Genomic DNA, 18,800 nt, shown 5'->3' with positions numbered 1-18,800 from the left:
TAAACCCCAACACACAGGGAGAAAGAGGATGTGGATGGCTGGATGGAATAAATTCATTAATTCCTGGGCTCCTAATTTATGACAACATTTCGTTTTACTGCCAGACTGGGTGGGTTGCAAACTGATGCCAGCGGAAACTATTTCTGCCCGCCATTCTTTGAAACCAATATGGGATGCTGATAATAAGAATCGTCATGTGATGGTGTTAAGTATCTCTCAGCTGTTTTCCTCCAAGGAAGAGCAGGTTGAGACATACCATGAATTTTATGCCACACAGATCTGTAGCGTGGCACAGACCACTGTGGGGACAAAGACTCTGCTTGCTGATGCGTTGCCTTCACTCACCATGAACTCCAGCTGCATAAGAAGACGGCATTTCCTTGCTCTGGCTCTCTCTCATTCCTGATGTGTTTGCAATCAGCTTTAAAAACTCCTGGAGTTCATCAAAGGACACCTGACTGATGGATTCTCTAGGAGAAGTAACTCGCAGATGATTATGCTGACATTTGAGAGAAGAAACAACCTCTCAGTATCCTCCTTATGGTGCTTCTGTTTGCATTTGAGCTTTCCCAGGAGTGGATTGATTCAGGAAAATGCAGTCATCGGCAACATTTTCATAAAGGAGGGATCAAGGCCTATTGCTGTAGCCCTCAGCCATGTTGAATAGCGTGACCCAATGTGCTTTGCCTGGAGATGCAAGGGCTGAGTGGAAGATTATGTCTGGAAATTGTTTTTCCCCGGAGGTAACGAGTTACAGTGGAAAAGTTAAAGATGACTTTTTGGCTGTTTAGACTCACTTCCAGAGGATTGTTTACCTCACCAGAGCATTACACACTTTCCTCAGACTGGCTTTAAAGTATCTCCAGTAACACACTTTCACCATCGCTCTTGACAGACATCCTTTTGGCCGACAGTAAAAAGGTTCTTGATGCTGCCTAGTTATGGGAACTTTGCATGGATAAAAACAGCCCATTCAGTCATTTTTAGAGAGTCTGGGAGAAAAGTTGTGCCATAGCTGTGTGATAGACTGCACTTTTTGTGCATATTAATACGTGCTAGCAGTGCAAGCAAGTCCTGTTGGCTATTTGGCACTGCAAACATCATCATAAGAGCCTTCAAGAGTGCTACATTACAAGAAACTCCGAGTTCTTGTCAGTATACATGTTCTTGCAAAGCAAGCGTAAGGGAGAGAAAGGAGTAGCTTAATGTGAAAAAAGTTTGTCCAGTGCCCAGGAAAATAGCTTGAGCTCTAAACCAGCCAAGCTCAATTTCTCGCCAGAAGTAATTTGTGTAAGTCAAAGTCAAGTATGCATTTGAGGTTCACCACACAATTCAGATCTAGTGGTCAGGCATCCTTTACAGCTACACTGAGTTGAAGTGGTCTGCTGGCATGGGTCTTGAGAAAAGCTTGACTTCACATATTGGTCAACATGGAGCTGACCTTTATATTTGCTTTGTAATCTTACCTTGTCTTTACATGACTTCATGGGGTACAACTCTTCATTTGACCACGCTTGGGGCAGCAGATGAGTTAACTATACACTTTAAGTTAGAAATAAAGCATCAACAAGTTGGTTTTTGCTTTATTCAGTCAGTGAAGAATCCATAAACATGGTGACTCTCACTAGAAATCCTGCCTGGAATGGCAAGAAAACCATCTGGTCAGCTTTATGCATTATACTATTCACTTAACTCATATCTTGTACAACATGACTCTTGAAGAAGTCTAGATGGGAGTCTCGAAAGGCATTGGCAAGTATTTGCCAAACTTGGTCCAAAGAAGTTTCTGCAGAAGGCAATGACCTCTTTCAAAACTCCGTATTGTCACCATCAGATTTTGTCTCAAAGACCTATCAAGCTGCTGGAATTCTTCCAGCGAGCAAGATGGGAACAAGTTATTTCAGAAATAAATACATTCACATGCACCTCAAAGCATAAACAAAAGGTTAGTGTTCCTGCCTTGCTACAGCATCCTTAGCAAGTCTTTCCATAGGCTACTGCCACTATGACAAACCACACAAAAGGCAAAGAAGGGATGGACTGGATGCAACAAAATAGGTGACTGACACTGGCAAACCTTACAGGCTTAGTAATATTTTCCCTCAGCTCCTGAAAACCAGAAGGAAACACAAGCAGATAATCAGCTAGCTGTTAGCCTTTCTTCCAAGAAGGAAGACCAGGGCTAGATGTATAGCAACAGTTTTAATCTTAGGGAAAACAATGAGTTCTGTTCCCATCTCTTTGATAGGATGCAAGTTCAGACTCCTTGCACGGTGTATCGGGCATCAGATGCACTAATGGGGTGTGGTTCCCCTGCTCAGGAACTGGCATTCCACACATACACTTGTTTTGGTGGTCTCAGTATTAGGTTTTCTTAATACTCGTGCAATAATATATGATATAGGTTTTAATAAATAAGTTTCATTATTTTTGCATTATCACAGAATCACAGAATGGTGGGGGTTGGAAGGGACTTTAGGAGATCATATAGGCCAACCCCCTGCCAGAGCAGGGTCACCTCAAGCAGGTTGGACAGGAATGCATCTAGGTGGGTTTTGATTATCTCCAGAGAAGGAGACTCTACAACCTCCCTGGACAGCCTGTGCCCGTGCTCTGCCACCCACAAAATAAAGAGTTTTTCCTCATCTTCAGACAAGATTTCCTGTGTTCCAGTTTGTGCCCGTTGCCCCTTGTCCTGTTGCTGGACACCACTGAAAAGAGTCTGGCCCCATTGTCTTGACACCCGTCCTTCTGATATTGATAAGCACTGATGATATCCTCTCTTGGTCTTCTCTTCTCCAACCTAAACAGCCCCAGGTCTCTCAGCCTTTCCTCATCAGAGAGATGCTCCACGCCGCTGACCATCTTCATAGCCCTCTGCTGGACTCTCTCCAGCAGTTTCTTGTCTTTCTTTAACTGGGGAGCTCAGAACTCGACATAGTGCTCGAGATGTGGCTTTACCAGGGCAGAGTAGAGGGGGAAGATGACCTCCCTTGACCTACTGGCCATACTGTTTTTAATGCACCTCAGGAGACCATGGGCTTTCTTGGCCGCAAGGGCATATTGCTGGCTCATAGTCAACTTGTTCTCCACCAGGACTCCCAGGTGTCTCTCTGCAGACCTGTTTTCTAGCAGGTCAGCCCATAACCTGTACCAGTGTATGGGGTTATTCCTCCCTAAGCGCAGGACCCTACACTTGCCCTTGTTGAATTTCATTAGGTTCCTCTCCGTCTAACTCTCTAGCCTGACCAGGTCTCACTGTATGGTGACACAGTCTTCTGGTGTGTCAGCCACCCCTCCCAGTTTTGTGTCATCAGCAAGCTTGCTGAGGGTACACTCTGTCCCCTCATCCAGGTTGCTGATGAATATGTTGAACAAGACTGGACCCAGTACTGACCCCTGGGGAACATTGCTAGTTACAGGGCTCCAACTAGATTCTGCACCACTGATCTCAACCTTCTGAGCTTTGCCATTCAGCCAGTTCTCTGTCCACCTCACTGTCCACTCATCTAACCTATGCTTCCTAAGCTTATCTATGAAGATGTTATGGGAGACTGTGTCATTATGAGCTGTCATGCTGTGGAACTACGGAAAATTCCAGGTTTCAGCTTGAAAAGAACTAATGTCTCAAAATAATGACTCACCTCGGGGCTCAGGTCTATCCTGGCTCTTCGTGGCTTCTTCACAAATTACTTTCTCAATTCTTGTTTTCTTGAGTATAAGTCAATTATTGGCAGTGGACACAGGGGCCAAATGCACTTCTTTACTAAGTAATTCAGGACATCACTCAGATGATATTAATGATGTTCATTAGCATAGGATTAGTCATTCAGCACTTTTGGAAGAAAGACAGGAGAATAAGAAGTATTAGACTGATTTCTCAGCCCTGTTTTATTTCCTACCTCTGTTTCCAAAAGAGTTATTTGAGGACCCAATCTGCTTAGGATGGACTAGCTGCTTGCAAACAAATGTTTGAAATTGCCTGAGTTTCTGAAAGACACTGCAGGATCACCGGCCATCCCTCAAGACTACTTTGCCTGGGAAGGTTATATGCATTGTATGAGTTGAAGGATATCTTTAATCTGGGTAGTCTTTATGGGATGAACAGGTTATCTTATGTGACAATCTGGTAAGATTTCATTAGACTCCTATATTGAAAAAAAAAAAAAAAACCAGAACAAGAGAAGGAGATGCCAGGGGAAGTCTTTCAAGCAAACATGGGTAATGGTACAATGACAGTACATCGTTGTAGCTGATTGCATGACCATCACGAAGCTAAAAAAATAAAGTGCAGCGATGTATTGATCAGTGTCAAGATGACACTATTGCAGCAAATTCATTTATGCTGAAGGCGACCATCACATATAAGAGAAAAATCCTGAACCTAGACTAGATAGAGCTGCCCAAAGAGTGAGCTCTCATCTTGACACCAAAGAGGTGTTTTTCAGGCACTTCTGCTCAAGCAACATGAAGTCTTGCAAACATCTCTGTAATTTTGTGAAGTGGTGCAGGATGAACCCAAGTAATGCCATGGGTATATGGCTGAAAGGTGATGCCAACACTCTGCCTTCTCGGATTTTGTTTCCTAGATAAAGCTCCGTTGCTCCTGCCTTTGCTGCTGTGGACACATATCAACCGTGGTCAAAAATCATCGGGATGAGGTGGCTGTTTCCCTTCTGGATGACTCGAAAATGCCTCATTTTTTTTACTGAATGGTTAAACACTGTAATTCACATGCTTGACTTGACACTCTTTATAAATATAATTGTTTAATGTATGTGTGCATATACAGAACATCTGGAAGGATCACAGCATAAGATGTAATATACAGTAGGACACAAGGGAGTGAAAGAAAAATGCCTGAAATTAAAAACGTGTTCACTTGAATCATTTTCTATAAGACTACTTATGCTGTTAAGTCCTCATCCAATCAATACATTACTTGACTTCACTTTAAATGATGACATCTTTTTTTTTTCATGTTGTTAAGTATAATTAAAAGGAATTAGTCACGAGAGTGACAAATTTTAAGCTAACTACAGAATTACTTCATGTGGCATTTGTTAGATAAGTCAAACATGGCAAGAATTTTAACCAAACCAGCAAATTCAGTGAAAGTAATGCCTTAGCATCAAAACTCTTTCTTAAAATTAAGTCATTTGTTATTAGGGGTATTCTTTTCTTTTTCTCAAATAACTTCTTTTTCTGTACTTTCTTTTTGTTAGGACTGGAGAATAAAGAAATTGTATAATAGTGAGTAATAAAATCTGTCATTCTTGTGAGTAATGCTTTGTAATTAGGAGAAATAAAAGTAAAGTAAGTACAATGGTGTGTGGTGTGCAGGGCTGGGGGTGTATTGTTGCGTTCAAAGGTTTTTATATTAATAATGATGCTGAACTTTCAACACTTGAAGGTTCTGCTTGAATTAGCATCAAAAGGTGTAGAGGTTTATCTGTACTTTCAGTTCCACATGCTGCCACAGCTATATAAATCTTTCACACAGAGAGAGCTGGGATGAACCCGAATGTTCCATCACGAAAGCTGCACGCTGCAAGCGTGAGAGCTTTGGGAAGAAAACTCTTATCAGCTATTCAAACCCTGCCTGTCTTTGCAATCCAGACGCTAGATGGCTGAGTTCCCCTCTCAAATGCTCATGTACACTAGGTCATGCTCTGCAAGAGGCACCGCATAGATTTACTATTTCCCTCTTCAGGGCCAGCGATTCCCCAGAATCGACCCTGCTGCTCTTATTGTGCTGCAGAAGCACGTGAGAATACCAGTCCATTGGACTGGAGAGTTTTTGTTTGAAATATTTCAGGTCCCATGAACTTCGATCAAGTCCAAGGCTGTGTTTCAGCGGGGGGGGGGGGGGCTTGCAGTGTGTCCTCAGAGCCATGAACACAGTTTTTCTCACATTATGTTGGTCATTTGCTGGGTTTATCCAGAGCTGGGAGTTTTAACTGTTGTATCCTCTCTGGCTCTGGACTAGATGGCCCTCATGGGGCTGCCCCAGAGCTGGGGATTTTGGAAGATGGATATTTCCCAGCCTTGGGCAATGAGCTGGAGGGTCTGCCCCAGAACGGGGTGTGCTGAGGGACACCTGCAGCTGCTCAGTGAAATTAGCATTCTCATTAACTAGCATTTAATGGGCTCGCTAATTACCAACTAGTAATGAAATGCACAAGAGTGTCAGATTTGCCGAGCAACTTCTGGGATCTGGGAACTTCCAGTTCCATGGAAATGTGAGTGTTTTTTTCTTTCTTCCTCATTTAGACAAAGAATGTCTTTTTCAAAAAGACCAACAAACCGCAAATCCTGATTTTCAGCTAACTCTCCTGTCTATTCCTGTCTTAGACATTCCAGGGAATGCTGAGCCCACCACCTCCACTTTTCTAGTGGGAGGTGTCCCTGCCCATGGCAGGGGGGTTGGAACTAGATGATCTTCAAGGTCCTTTCCAACCTAAACCATTCTATGATTCTATGATTCAATTACCCTGAAATATAATTACTGCCACTTTTTGGAAATCCTGTCTTAATTCAAGGCTAAATTCAATGAACTTAAATTTCCAGTTATTTGATTCAGGAATACCGTTCTCTTGCAAGACTTGAAACTACCTCCTCGATATCTCAGCTATTCTGTTAAACTATGAAAAACTACACAAGAAATCTACTTCTTATCCACTGTAATGGACCGATGTGATTTTGTACCCTAAAGTGTATGTAATGTAGCCCTTTCTTTGAAAACTCTCACTTGCACTATTTTAATACTTCAAGTGAGGGTGGGATGTTGTATTTCAGTAGCAGCTTTCGTTACACGGCATGCAGAGACATGAGGTCAATAAATAACAAACCAAATAAATACATGATTTTGCATGATTGTCTTAGTGCTTTTATTAGAGGATTTCTCTAAGAACTTGTGGTGCATCTGTTTCCGTGATTTCTAAGACCTGCTCAGCTTCCTAATCCCTTCAGTTTCTCTGTTCCCTGAGGTACAAAAACCTTTCACTTGGCTGTCTTCAGCGCACTTTGACCACTCAACGTTGTGTTTGGTATCTTTGTAATGGTAACTCGTCCTCTTTAGTATGGATTCCATAATCATTCTTATGCTGTATGCCAGCTTTCACTATACAAAAAATCAACAAAAAGCAGCATTTATATGTCAGTGAAAAAAAGTATTGAGCAATGTTTGCTCAAAACCTATTTTTTAGGGTGATTGCAGTGAAAAGATACAAGTCACTGAAAATTCTTCCCTCCCCACTGAAAATAGCGTTTAACATACTGAGAGAGTATTTAGTTGATGTAGGATGTGTCTTTTTGTTTCTTTATATGGCAGCAGCTTCAATCCGGAAGGCACGTGGTTACAATCTAGTGAAACCAAAGTAGGTTATATCATCATGACTTTCTTTATCAACCAGACATGAAATCTCCTTGAAAAGATAACACATTTCTCTGACGAGACCTACTTTCCGGGGAACAATGTCATCTGGTGCTGTAGCGATATTTTTAACTTGGAATTTTCTTTTTTTTTCATGAACTACTGAGTTAACAGTAGTTTTGCTTGCTAAAGGTTGGTCTTTACAGTCCCGCATTTACTCCATTAAGTACCCACAAGCCCACCAGTCCCTTGAAAGGTCTCTAGTTTTCCAAGAGGTGTTAAAATTAGTGCAATCCCAAAACAGCTTCCATCACTCAGTAGATTTTTCTAAGAGGTTGGAGTGTCAACTTACATGCTGCAGAAATTCTCAATTATTTCATTGCGACACCTGTGGCCTCAATTGGTAGAAATTGTTATGGGTCAGCTTAATTCTATCGGGACATTTACTGACATGACGGGACACACTAATATGAGTGCACTGGGAATGTTGCAACACTCACTGCACGCGCAGCTGATGTATTTTGGCTGTAGGCCTGGGGAACACAAATGATAGGAGAATTTTGCTGCATCCAGGTGTCATAACCCTTCTTTCTCTACACAGAGGAATTTACGGCTACATTTTGTCAGACCAAGTGTGTGTCTAGGCAGTATTCTGTCTCAAATAGTGGCCCACATATCATGCCTAGTAAAACGTAAAAGATAAAAAATATACTTTTGTTTCTGTGATATGTTCTCTAGAGATGGGTGGCTGAGGAAATGCTGCACCCAGAATACTTGAACGTGCCCTGCAAAATCAGAAAAGAGTGGTTATTTTCTGCTCCCATGTATCCATGATTCAGAAGACAGAGCGAAGTTTAACTGCTGTGCCACTTTCACCCCCGTTGCTTTGGCATGTGCAGAGAGATGCAATTTTCTTATCGGCACATTGGTGCTTTCAATTCCTTAATCCGTTTGCCCTTTCTGCCGCAGTACCTCCATTCGGTAAATAACTTGGGGAGAGGAGCAATGAAAGTAGTGAGGCAAAGCAAAGTTATTATGAACCTGTTGAAATGTATGAAGGGACTAAAAGATGAGATGGGAGAGAAAAGGAAAAAAGTATGTCCCAGGGGCACATTTCATTGCTTAGGGGGGGTCAGGTTGAATAAGTTACAAATAAACTGTCGTCTTAAGAGTTACCAGACACTCACGCAAACAGAAACTTAAAACAACATCTCCTTGAATATTACAGGAAGCAGCTTTTGGTGCTTTACTTCATTTGCAGTCCTGAAAATCAAGTTGAGTCTGTGTATTGGCAGTGACTTCGCTGCTAGACATTTAATATTTTGCTTTTCTGTTTGTTTTTCTTTTTTTCTTTTTTTTTTTTCTTTTTCCAATTTTTAGATCTCAGTGCTCTCTGTTCTGACTGTACTGGGATATATTGGCTTGGAGAGATTTCCACAAGATTGTTGCTGGTAGAGTTGAGGCCGAGGAAAGTCAGCTTAACATGAACCAGGTTGTAGTGACCATCCACACTATTTGCACATGAGGAAATACGCATTTGTCCATGCTCGGAAAAGAAGGAGTCGAACTGCAGGTTACAGGAGTGTTGTAGAGATGTGTCGCTCCAGACGAACCCTGTTTTTACACTCTTCCAACAGTGCCCACTGTTGGCTACTGCCGTGACCTTTTCTTCTCCAGTGACAGTTTTATTCTCTGCTGACAAATTTTCAGCCTTCAGCACAAGTTTCTCCTTAAGTATGCATGTAAGCACGAGCACAGACATAAAACAGATTTAATCTCAAGCTTTTAAAGGCAGTCTCTTCTCAGCTCCGTTCAGTATTTGTCCAAGGGCTGAACTTCATCTTGGCTTACTCAGGACCAGAGCTCGCTATGCTCCAACACTTTATGCACCAATTTGTAGCCCTAGAGAGTTTTGGCTATTTAGGAGAACTCTTGCTTAACTTTGTGAACAAGATTTGACAACCTGAAGTGCAGAGGGATCGTGGCATTCATAGTCTCAAGGTTCTTTTCATTAAACATAGAATTATTGAACACTGGAGTGGGAAAAACAAAAGAGATGGGCTTATTTCCCAACCTATAACACCACTGTTCAGGCAGCACATTTGATCTAGGTCTCCAGACTGATTATATTTGCTAATTAAAAGTAGTTTCAGGTGTATAAAGAATAACTTATACACTTGCTAGCACAAAGGAATAGGTTATTCTTTTTGACTGAAGTAGGTACCACAGGAAACCACAGGTTTACCCTGCAGCAACAAAGACATTTGGGAAAAAGCTTCCAAACACTAAGGTTAGGGAAATGGTGAAATAGATAGCCCAGGAACTCCAACCTCCATCACCAAAGGTCTCTGAGGTCAGGTTAAACTGACATCTTCCAGGAATGAGGAAGACCATGTAAACAAGGAAGAAAACACAAGTACCTTCACAATTTTTGGGTCTCAGTTTTAGGCTACCTTCAGATGAAAACCACTCTGCAAAACAGAATTGTTATTTATTAGGGTTGAACAAAAAGATTAGATCACCATCAAGTAAAACCTTCAAGGTTAAGTTGAATGTGCCAGGTACCACTGAGAACAAAAAGGTTTTCACTTTTCCATCATTTTGTAGTGCACCATAGGCACAAATTTGATTTTCTCATCTGCAGCATGGAACAGAAGTTACCTTTTTGGTTATAAAATCCCCTTACCCAAGTTAGGGGAAAAAAAGGATTTTTCCCTCCAAAAAACATTCTCTCAGGGTCATAAAGATCCAACAACCCCATCCAGACATCCCTCAGGAATCTACTTCCCATTAATGAAGTGGATACTTATTCTAAGCTATTTTCATACACATTTTAATATGAAAACAAAAGCCTTCCCATCTCCTCAGATGAGATTGTGACATTACCTAGTTTGTCTGTGAAACGTGGATAAGTTTTTCTCCCTCTATTGGTGTATGTATAGCGCATGGTCTACTTAGAAGGGAAGCAGAAATAGAGGTGCGCGTGCACGCCTGTAAATCTGCTTTTAGGAAGCAGAAATCCCACTTCCTTAAGCACCTCCAAGTCCACTCCATAAATCTCTGCTGGGAATTTTATCTCCACAGAGCACAACTTCTGAAATTATGCACATATTGAAGAACTTGCTGAAAAAGTGGGGCAACCCGGCGTTATTTTAAAATGTCTTCTTCGTACCTTACTCACTTGCTATCATATTTTCTGCAGCTTTCACATCATGCTAGCCGACCAGACAATTTATTAAGGACTGTGTGGGGAATACTGAAATGAACTGCTAACCACTCTGAATATTGATGTTTGAGGGAGTAATAAGCTTCCGAATAATTTCTTGAAGCGGGAAACTTTATCAGAATGTGTATAAAAGTAACATGAACTCCATTCAGATCCTGTGTCTTCATTTCTAATAAACACATTTTGCAACACAGATATTAACCTCCTTTCAGATGAGAACTGTGAGGAAAATTGGTTTCTTATTTTTCTTCAGGTCTACAGCGTTTGTGGGAAAGAAAAAGCCCAATAGCATATTTTGCATAGAGTCTGATCAAACATTGTTTTTCTCTGGTAAACTGAAAAGTAGATAATGCTTTCACTCAAAGGGAATGTTTCACTTCAGTGCTCAGTTTTTTATTTCTGTTAAAAAATACTTCTGATTGAACAAATGCCATTTCTAATCAGAATATCAAAAGATTTTATTTTTAAATGAGATGCTTTCTCTCTTACAGATTTTGTGTTTCCTGCTAAGATTTTTCTTTGTCTGTCTGAGACCCAGTAATCTGTGAAACTAACACAAACTCAGGAATAACTGTGAGTTTACCAAACAGGCATTTTTCATCTATTCTCAACCAAAGAATTTAGGTTTAGTGGAATCCGTTAGTGGGAAGATTGCCTCTCAGAGGGACTCTTACACTAAATGCTCCTCAGAGCTGTGATCTCCACATCAATATGTCTGGTGTACAGTACTGGGACTTTAAGAGCTACTATGCTGTCAATAAAAAAAAAATAATCTCTGTTAATTGCCATTAAAGTATGCCTTAGTTAAATTTCTTACCATGTTAAATTGAACTGAGGAATGAAAATCTGCAATCTACGCTGTGCCCTTGCTAAGTTCCAGTAGGTCTCTGATAGATACATAAGGAATCTTGCTGCAATATATTCTTCATCCAGTCATTTCTCTGCTGAATTTAACTTTTTAATTCATAGAATGGTTTAGGTTAGAAGCGACCTTGAAGATCATCGAGTTCCAAACCCCCTGCCATGGGCAGGGACACCTTCCACTAGACCAAGTTGTTCAAAACCCCATCCAACTTGGCCTTGAGCATTTCCAGGGATGCGCCTCCACAACTTCCTTGGGCAACCTGGGCCAGCGCCTCACCAACCTCACAGTCAAGAATTTCTTTCTGATATCTATTCTAAATCTCCCGTCTTCCAGTTTGAAGCCATTCCCGCTCATCCTATCACTACATGCCCCTGTAAAAAGTCCCTCTCCAGCTTTCTCTTTATATACTGGAAGGCTGCAAAAAGGTCTCCCTGGAGCCTTATCTTCTCCAGGCTGCACAATCCCACCTCTCTCAGCCTGTCTTCATAGGAAAGGAGCTCCAACCCTCTGATCAATTGTGAGTTTCTTCATCTGGGGAGGTGTAAATGGGCACTCAGCTACTGCTCTGCAAGAACTGAAGGGGAAAGATGTGGCAAAAGCATAGATAGGACTGTATCTTGTGTATAGAAGGTGTCCCAAGGATGATGTGTACTGAAGCTATAGTCCAGAGGCATGATGTGACTCTTGAAGATCTCTCTGATTCAGGTTTAAGGCAGGTGGCTTAACTCACAGTAACAGGAAGGCTATGTTGTCCTGAACTCCAGCATCAGGACCATGCCCTGGTGAGGCCACATCTGGAGTACTGTGCCCAGTTCTGGGCTCCTCAGTTCAAGAAAGACAGGCAGCAACTGTAGAGAGTCCAGTGGAGGGCTACGAAGATGATCAAGGGACAGGAACATCTCTCCTATGAGGAAAGGCTGAGAGACCTGGGTCTGTTCAGCCTGGAGAAGAGAAGACTGAGAGGGGATTTCATCACTGCTTATCAATATCGAATCCTGAATGCAACATAAACTTAGCTTTTGCAGCTCTTTGTCTTTCATATGTTGCCTTTCTAGTTAAATGTGCCCTTAGCTCTATCTGTGTCAAATGAGCTAATGCAAAAGAAGGGTCATTTGGAGTTTCCTCTAAATGCAAATTATCTTCTGTTTCAGCTTTAATAAGGATCCTGTCATCTGAATTAGCTGTTGATTGCATTAAACAGAACTGTCTCAAATCCACTGCCCCTTACCCGAATCATCCCTAAAAGTGGGAAGGACATAACAAGTTGAAACAGCCTTCAGGTTGCCTTGTTGAAACCCTTGGCTCTCTCCTCTTTTAAGTTCCAGGAGAAACATGCCTCCAAAATAAATAATGGTCATTGCTTTTTCTTGGTTGGTTTGTAGAGCTTCTTCTTGACAAAGAGGACTTCTCCAGAAACAGAAATGTCCCCCATGATTTTAGTGTTCTAAAATGTGTCTTGACTTTTACAGGCAAGCTTGTAGCACCAGGCTTCTGTCCTGTAACAGGGAAGGCAGTCACGGACTGCTCCTGCAGTTACTTGCTGGCACCTGCTGTGCACCCTGAGCAACCATAAGTGGAGGTGGTGGTGGTGGAGGTGATTGCAGATCACTAACACCAAGGAGGAGAGGTATGTTGAAAATGCTCTGCAATGGGGAGGAATTCATGACCTACATGAAACCAACAGTGTTGTGTTTATTCTGTGTTGATCATCTGGAGTGTCTCTTCAGTTAGCAGAGAGAAGCGGCTCTGTGGGGTGATCAGCACTTTGCAAGCAATGGAGTCCAAGCTGACCAGCATTTGCACATTCTAGGTGCCAGTCCTTTCCCAACAAAAGCAGTACCTCAGTGGTTAAAGCACTCATGGGACCTTTGTTGTCCAAAATGGAGGAGTTGCTAGGTTTTAGTATTTTCCAGAAACACTTGGACTTGAACAGCCAAATCACTGAATAGGATTTATCCATCTTGGATAGGCTAAAGCACACCATGAGCTTCATTTCCTTGTGCCTGATGATTCCCACTAACTAGATACTTGGGATGTCCTTGGTATGGGACATGGAGCACTATATGGACTTACTAGCCTTCAGGGGCAAAAAAAAACAACCTAGGAGAGAGCAGGACTTGGGTGAGATGTACCAAACCCACACTTATTAGTGTGACTCAAGCTACAATCAGCTAAGATATGCCTCCTTTTTCTTTATTTTTTTTTTATTAGTAGTATTATGACCTATGAATCCTGAAAACTTTTCATTCAGTAATGAACTCTTATTTTCAAAGACTTTATTTCTGTGTGTGCAACAGTTCAGTATCTGGGCTCAACTGACTGTGGCAGATAAGAGAAACGAAGATGCATAGGTGCAGATGGTCACATCACACACTTGAATATCCTTAATTTTATAGCCCGGCTATCAAACAGATAACAATTATGGGACATCGTAGACATTGCCCTCTAGTCAAGAGTTTTAAGTACCTTGGACTTGGAAAGGGTCCATCCAGCTGGAACTTCTCAGGTCAGACAGCATTTCACCCACCTCAGTCCTGCCTTGATTTGCATCCCGCCTGCACAGCAAAATAGTCCGGCCTTGTGAAAGAAATAAGGAGCGTGTGGGCTCATTTCTATCTTTAGGGACGACCATGGCTTATCTTCCTTCTTGGCTTTTCATATCTGGACAGGCATACTCTTAGACAGGAGCAAAACAGATGGCAGGACCCTCAGTGATGGAAATCCTGTAACTGTGGGATTCGGTGCTGCTGTCTGAGCGGGCAGCTGGCACCTTCTCAGATGTGTTATTGCCTGCAATATAACGCAAGAGCCATGACGGACTATGTCCCTGGAATTAGTAACTTGGATTGGGATCCACTTCTTCTCACCTTAGAGAACCCCATCTAATCTGGTCCCATTCGGTCTCCATAATAGAATCATAGAATCACAGAATGGTTTGGGTTGAGAGGGACCTTTAAAGGTCACCTAGTCCAACCTCCCCCGCAATGAGCAGGGACATCTTCAACGAGATCAGGTTGCTCAGGGCCCATTTCAACCTGATCTTGAATATTTCCAGGGATTGGGCATCTACCGCCACTCTGGGCAACCTGGGCCAGTGTTTCACCACCGTAGAAAATTTCTTCCTTATACCTAGTCTAAATTTCCCTTCTTTTAGTTCAAAACCTTTACCCCTTGTCCTATCACAATAGGCCCTGTTAAAAAAGTCTTTCTCCATCTTTCTTACAAGCGCCCTTTAAGTATTGAAAGGCCTTAAAAAGTCTCCTTGGAGCCTTCTCTTCTCCAGGATAAACAACCAAAAATCTCTGAGCCTTTTCTCATGGGAGAGGTGTTCCAGGCCTCTGAAAGAATCAGAAGAGAGAAAATTTTAGGATGTGGTTCCTCTAACCTACAATAGCCACCTGCTGCAGGAAGATATGAATTGTGCCCTCAGCATTGTGGCATCTCTCCCCACCAACTCTGCAAGGAGCTGAGAGGGACCAACTCAGATGGAGAAAACCACTTTGGGCAAAAGCAGAGCTAAGATTGCTCTGCCTGCAGTTTTCCCAGAACTGGGGAGGTGGGATGGAATAGTTCAGAATTAGTCAAGTGTGATGCACCTGACTTAGGTGCACCTGGTCAAGGGTACAGTCATCCTATGACTAGTTACTGCTTTAGGACATCTCAAATGTCTTGAAGAGCTCTGTCCCAGAGGCTGGCTAATGCACCCACAACCTGGGAGGATGAGCCTGCAGTGTTGTACCACTCCAGATGCACTTAGCAGCATGAGTCTCCAGACCTGCGCATCTTCTACAAGTGCTCTATTTCTCCATAGAGCTAGAAATGAAATTCACTTGTAGGTTTCCTGTTGCATTAGCGTCTTTCTAAATGCACTAGTGAAAGCGTTTACCTATGGAAAAACATTTCCCCCATCGTGACTGGCATTCTGAGAATCATAGAATCATGGAATGGTTTAGGTTGGAAAGGACCTTGAAGATCATTGAGTTCCAACACCCCTGCCATAGGCAGGGACACCTCCCACTAGACCAGGCTGACCAAGGCCACGTCCAGCCTGGCCGTGAACACCTCCAGGAATGGGGCCTCAACAACCTCTCTGGGCAACGTGTTCCAGGGCCTCACCACCCTCAAAGTGAAAGACTTCTTCCTAATATTTAATCTAAACCTGCCCTCTTCCAGTTTAATGCCATTCCCCCTCGTCCTATCACTACATGCCCTTGTAAAAAGTCCTTCCCCAGCTCTCCTGTAGGCCCCATTTAGGGACTGGAAGGCCACAGTAAGATCTCCCTGGAGCCTTCTCTTCTCCACGCTGAACAGCCCCAACTCACTCAGCCTCTCCTCATAGCAGAGGTGCTCCAGCCCTCGGATCATCCTCATGGGTCTCCTCTGAACACACTCCAGCAGGTCCATGTCCTTCTTCTGTTGGGGACTCCAGAGCTGGATGCAGTACTCCAGGTGGGGTCTCACGAGAGTGGAGTAGAGGGGCAGAATCACCTCCTTTGACCTGCTGGCCACACTTCTTCTGATGCAGCCCAGGATACGGTTGGCCTTCTGGGCTGTGATCGCACACTGCTGGCTCATGTTGAGCTTCTAGTCAATCAGCACCCCGAGGCCCTTCTCCTCAGGGCTGCTCTCCAGCCATTCCCCGCCCAGCCTGTATTTGTGCTTGGGATTGCCCCGACCCAGATGTAGGACCTTGCACTTGGCCTTGTTGACCTGCATGAGGTTGGCTTGGGCCCACCTCTGCAGCCTGTCCAGGTCCCTCTGGATGGCATCCCTCCCCTCCAGTGTGTCTACTTCGCCAAAGATCTTGGTGTCATCGGCAAACTTGCTGAGGGTGCACTCGACCCCACTGTCCATGTCACTGACAGAGATGTTGACCAGTACAGGCCCCAGTACCGACCCCTGAGGAATGCCACTCGTCACTGCTCTCCACTTGGACATTGAGCCGTTGACCGCAACTCTCTGGGTACAACTGTCCAGGCAGTTCTTTATCCACTGAGTGGTCCATTTGTCGAATCCATGTCTCTTCAATTTAGAGACCAGGATATCGTGTGGAACAGTGTCAAACGTTTTTCACAAGACCAAGTAGATGACATCAGTTGGTCTTCCCTTGTCCACTGCCGCTGTAACCACTTTGTAGAAGGCCACCAAATTTGTCAGGCATGACTTGCCCTTGGTGAAGCCATGCTGTCTGTCACAAATCACCTCCTTGTTTTCTACGTGCCTCAGCAGAGTTTCCAGGAGGATCTGCTCCATGATCTTGCCAGGCACGGAGGTGAGACTGACTGGCCTGTAGTTCCCTGAGTCAAGGGAATTATATAGTCTCCTCCATATCCTGACCCTGTGATGTTCTTGCACCAGAATGAGCTTAAGAAACATTTATCTGAGAACTGGAAGGAATGCTTGCTCCAATTTCTTGCCCAGCTCTGAGTTTTACAGATTCATCTCTTGTTTCTTGTCCTAACACACCGGGTATAATTAGATAACCCCGGAGCTAACAGTGTCTGCTAGACTTGCTGAAGATGCAGAGGGAAACACTTGTCAGTCACCCACCAGGAAGGTTGGCCTCGCAAAGCAAAGCGATGTGCCATGACCTACATCACATGTACCCACCTACACCGTGTGGGCTGCGTCTTCTCCTGAGGGAAGCCCAGCAGCTGCGTGTGGGTATTATTCCAATTAGTTTTCACGTTGTCAGTGTGAGTGCGATACGGAGACATGCTGGCATGTCCTGCATGACAGAATTCTGCCAACAAAAGAGACTCCCCCTGCTACTGGGAAAATATCATCTATCTGAAAATCTGTCCACAACTTTACAGATATTTGTGCTGTTCCCTGAAAAGAGTAATTTTTATTTTAGAAATATGTATATCTGCCTCTGAGCACGTGTATCTATATCCCTCTCTACATACAATACTTGGCTGGCATTTTTCAAACCCAGCCACTTAAGCAACAGAAGGGTTGTTTTTTTAATCCCTATGTGTCATTAGCTAACAGCCTGTATCCTTCCATCTTAGGGAGGAAAAAACTCTCAGATGAAACCCCAGTCCCTTTCTCACAGGCTGAGTCAGCAGGAGATTGTTATTTTTATATTGTTGGAAGGCAAGTGAAGGGGGAAAGTGGACTCTCACTACCCACGCCATCCAGAAGGAATGGTGAATGCTTCACAGAGTCCACAGCATCCTCCCTAGATATGGTGGGTCATACCTAGAGCTGTGGGTACAACACCCTGATGAAGATGTGCCCTGAAATCCCAGAGTTGTTCAGGGTTTATGGCTTTCAGTCTTAGGCTTTACCATCCAGGGGAGATGCTGGCTGTTGTCGTCCATGTGATCTGACAAGTTTTCTGGCTCTTAGTGCCCTAATGGACACAACAGCCACCCCCTGCCACTCACTTTCGCTTGCGTTATGTTGGTGGGAAAATTAGGGGCTTTCTACATCCTGGAGAGATGTTAAAAAGAAAAAAAGGCTTTTTACACAGGCTGTATATTTGCAGGCAACACTCTGCAATTAGATGGGGCCTGTTCCTGACGACTGTGAGAAGAGGGTGAAATACAGCAGCAAATGCAGCTACTGCCATGGAGAGAAGCAGATGGGGGAAGACTCATCAGACAGTTTGCTTGCTTTCAAAACTTTTCAACTGCAACGCCTCTTTTTTTATCTTTTCTTTTCTTTCCCCTCTGGCTCTTCCTGGATGATCAGTAGTTACATGTCTGGAACAAATTTAAAACTTAATAAACACACAGCTTTGAGGCTAGTGTGAATTTTGGGAGCTAGTCATTCTTCCCTCTGTCCTGTTAGCCACCAGGAAGACCTTTATTGGGGTTATAAGTGAAGTTCACCCTTTAATCTACAGCAAAATCCTTTGTTAACAAAAATAGAGGGTTTGGTGTTGAAATAATTTGCAAATTCAGACTGAGGGCCAAACTTTTTTTTTTCCCTAAATTTCACAGAATCACAGAATGGTCAGGGTTGGAAGGGACCTCTGGAGATCACCCAGTCCAACCCTCTGCCAGAGCAGGGGCACCTCCAGCAGTGGCACAGGATGGCGTCCAGGCAGGTTTGGAATGTCTCCAGAGTGGGAGACTCCCCCACCTCTCTGGGCAGCCTGTGCTAGTGCTCTGCCTCCCTCGCGGGAAAGAAGTCCCTCCTCAGGTTTAGATGGAACTTCCTATGGTCAAGTTTGTGCCCGTTCCCTCTTGTCCTCTCACTGGGCACCACTGAAAAAAGACTGTTCCCATCCCCCTGCACCCTCCCTTTAAGTATTGATAAGCATTGATAAGATTCCCCCCCAGTCTTCTTTTCTCCAGACTAAAAAGCCCCAAGTCCCTCAGCCT

The sequence above is a fragment of the Vanellus vanellus genome (assembly GCF_965231255.1).
Source record: "Vanellus vanellus genome assembly, chromosome: 2".
Lineage (NCBI taxonomy): Eukaryota > Metazoa > Chordata > Aves > Charadriiformes > Charadriidae > Vanellus > Vanellus vanellus.
Note: the sequence above shows the minus strand (reverse complement) of the source record.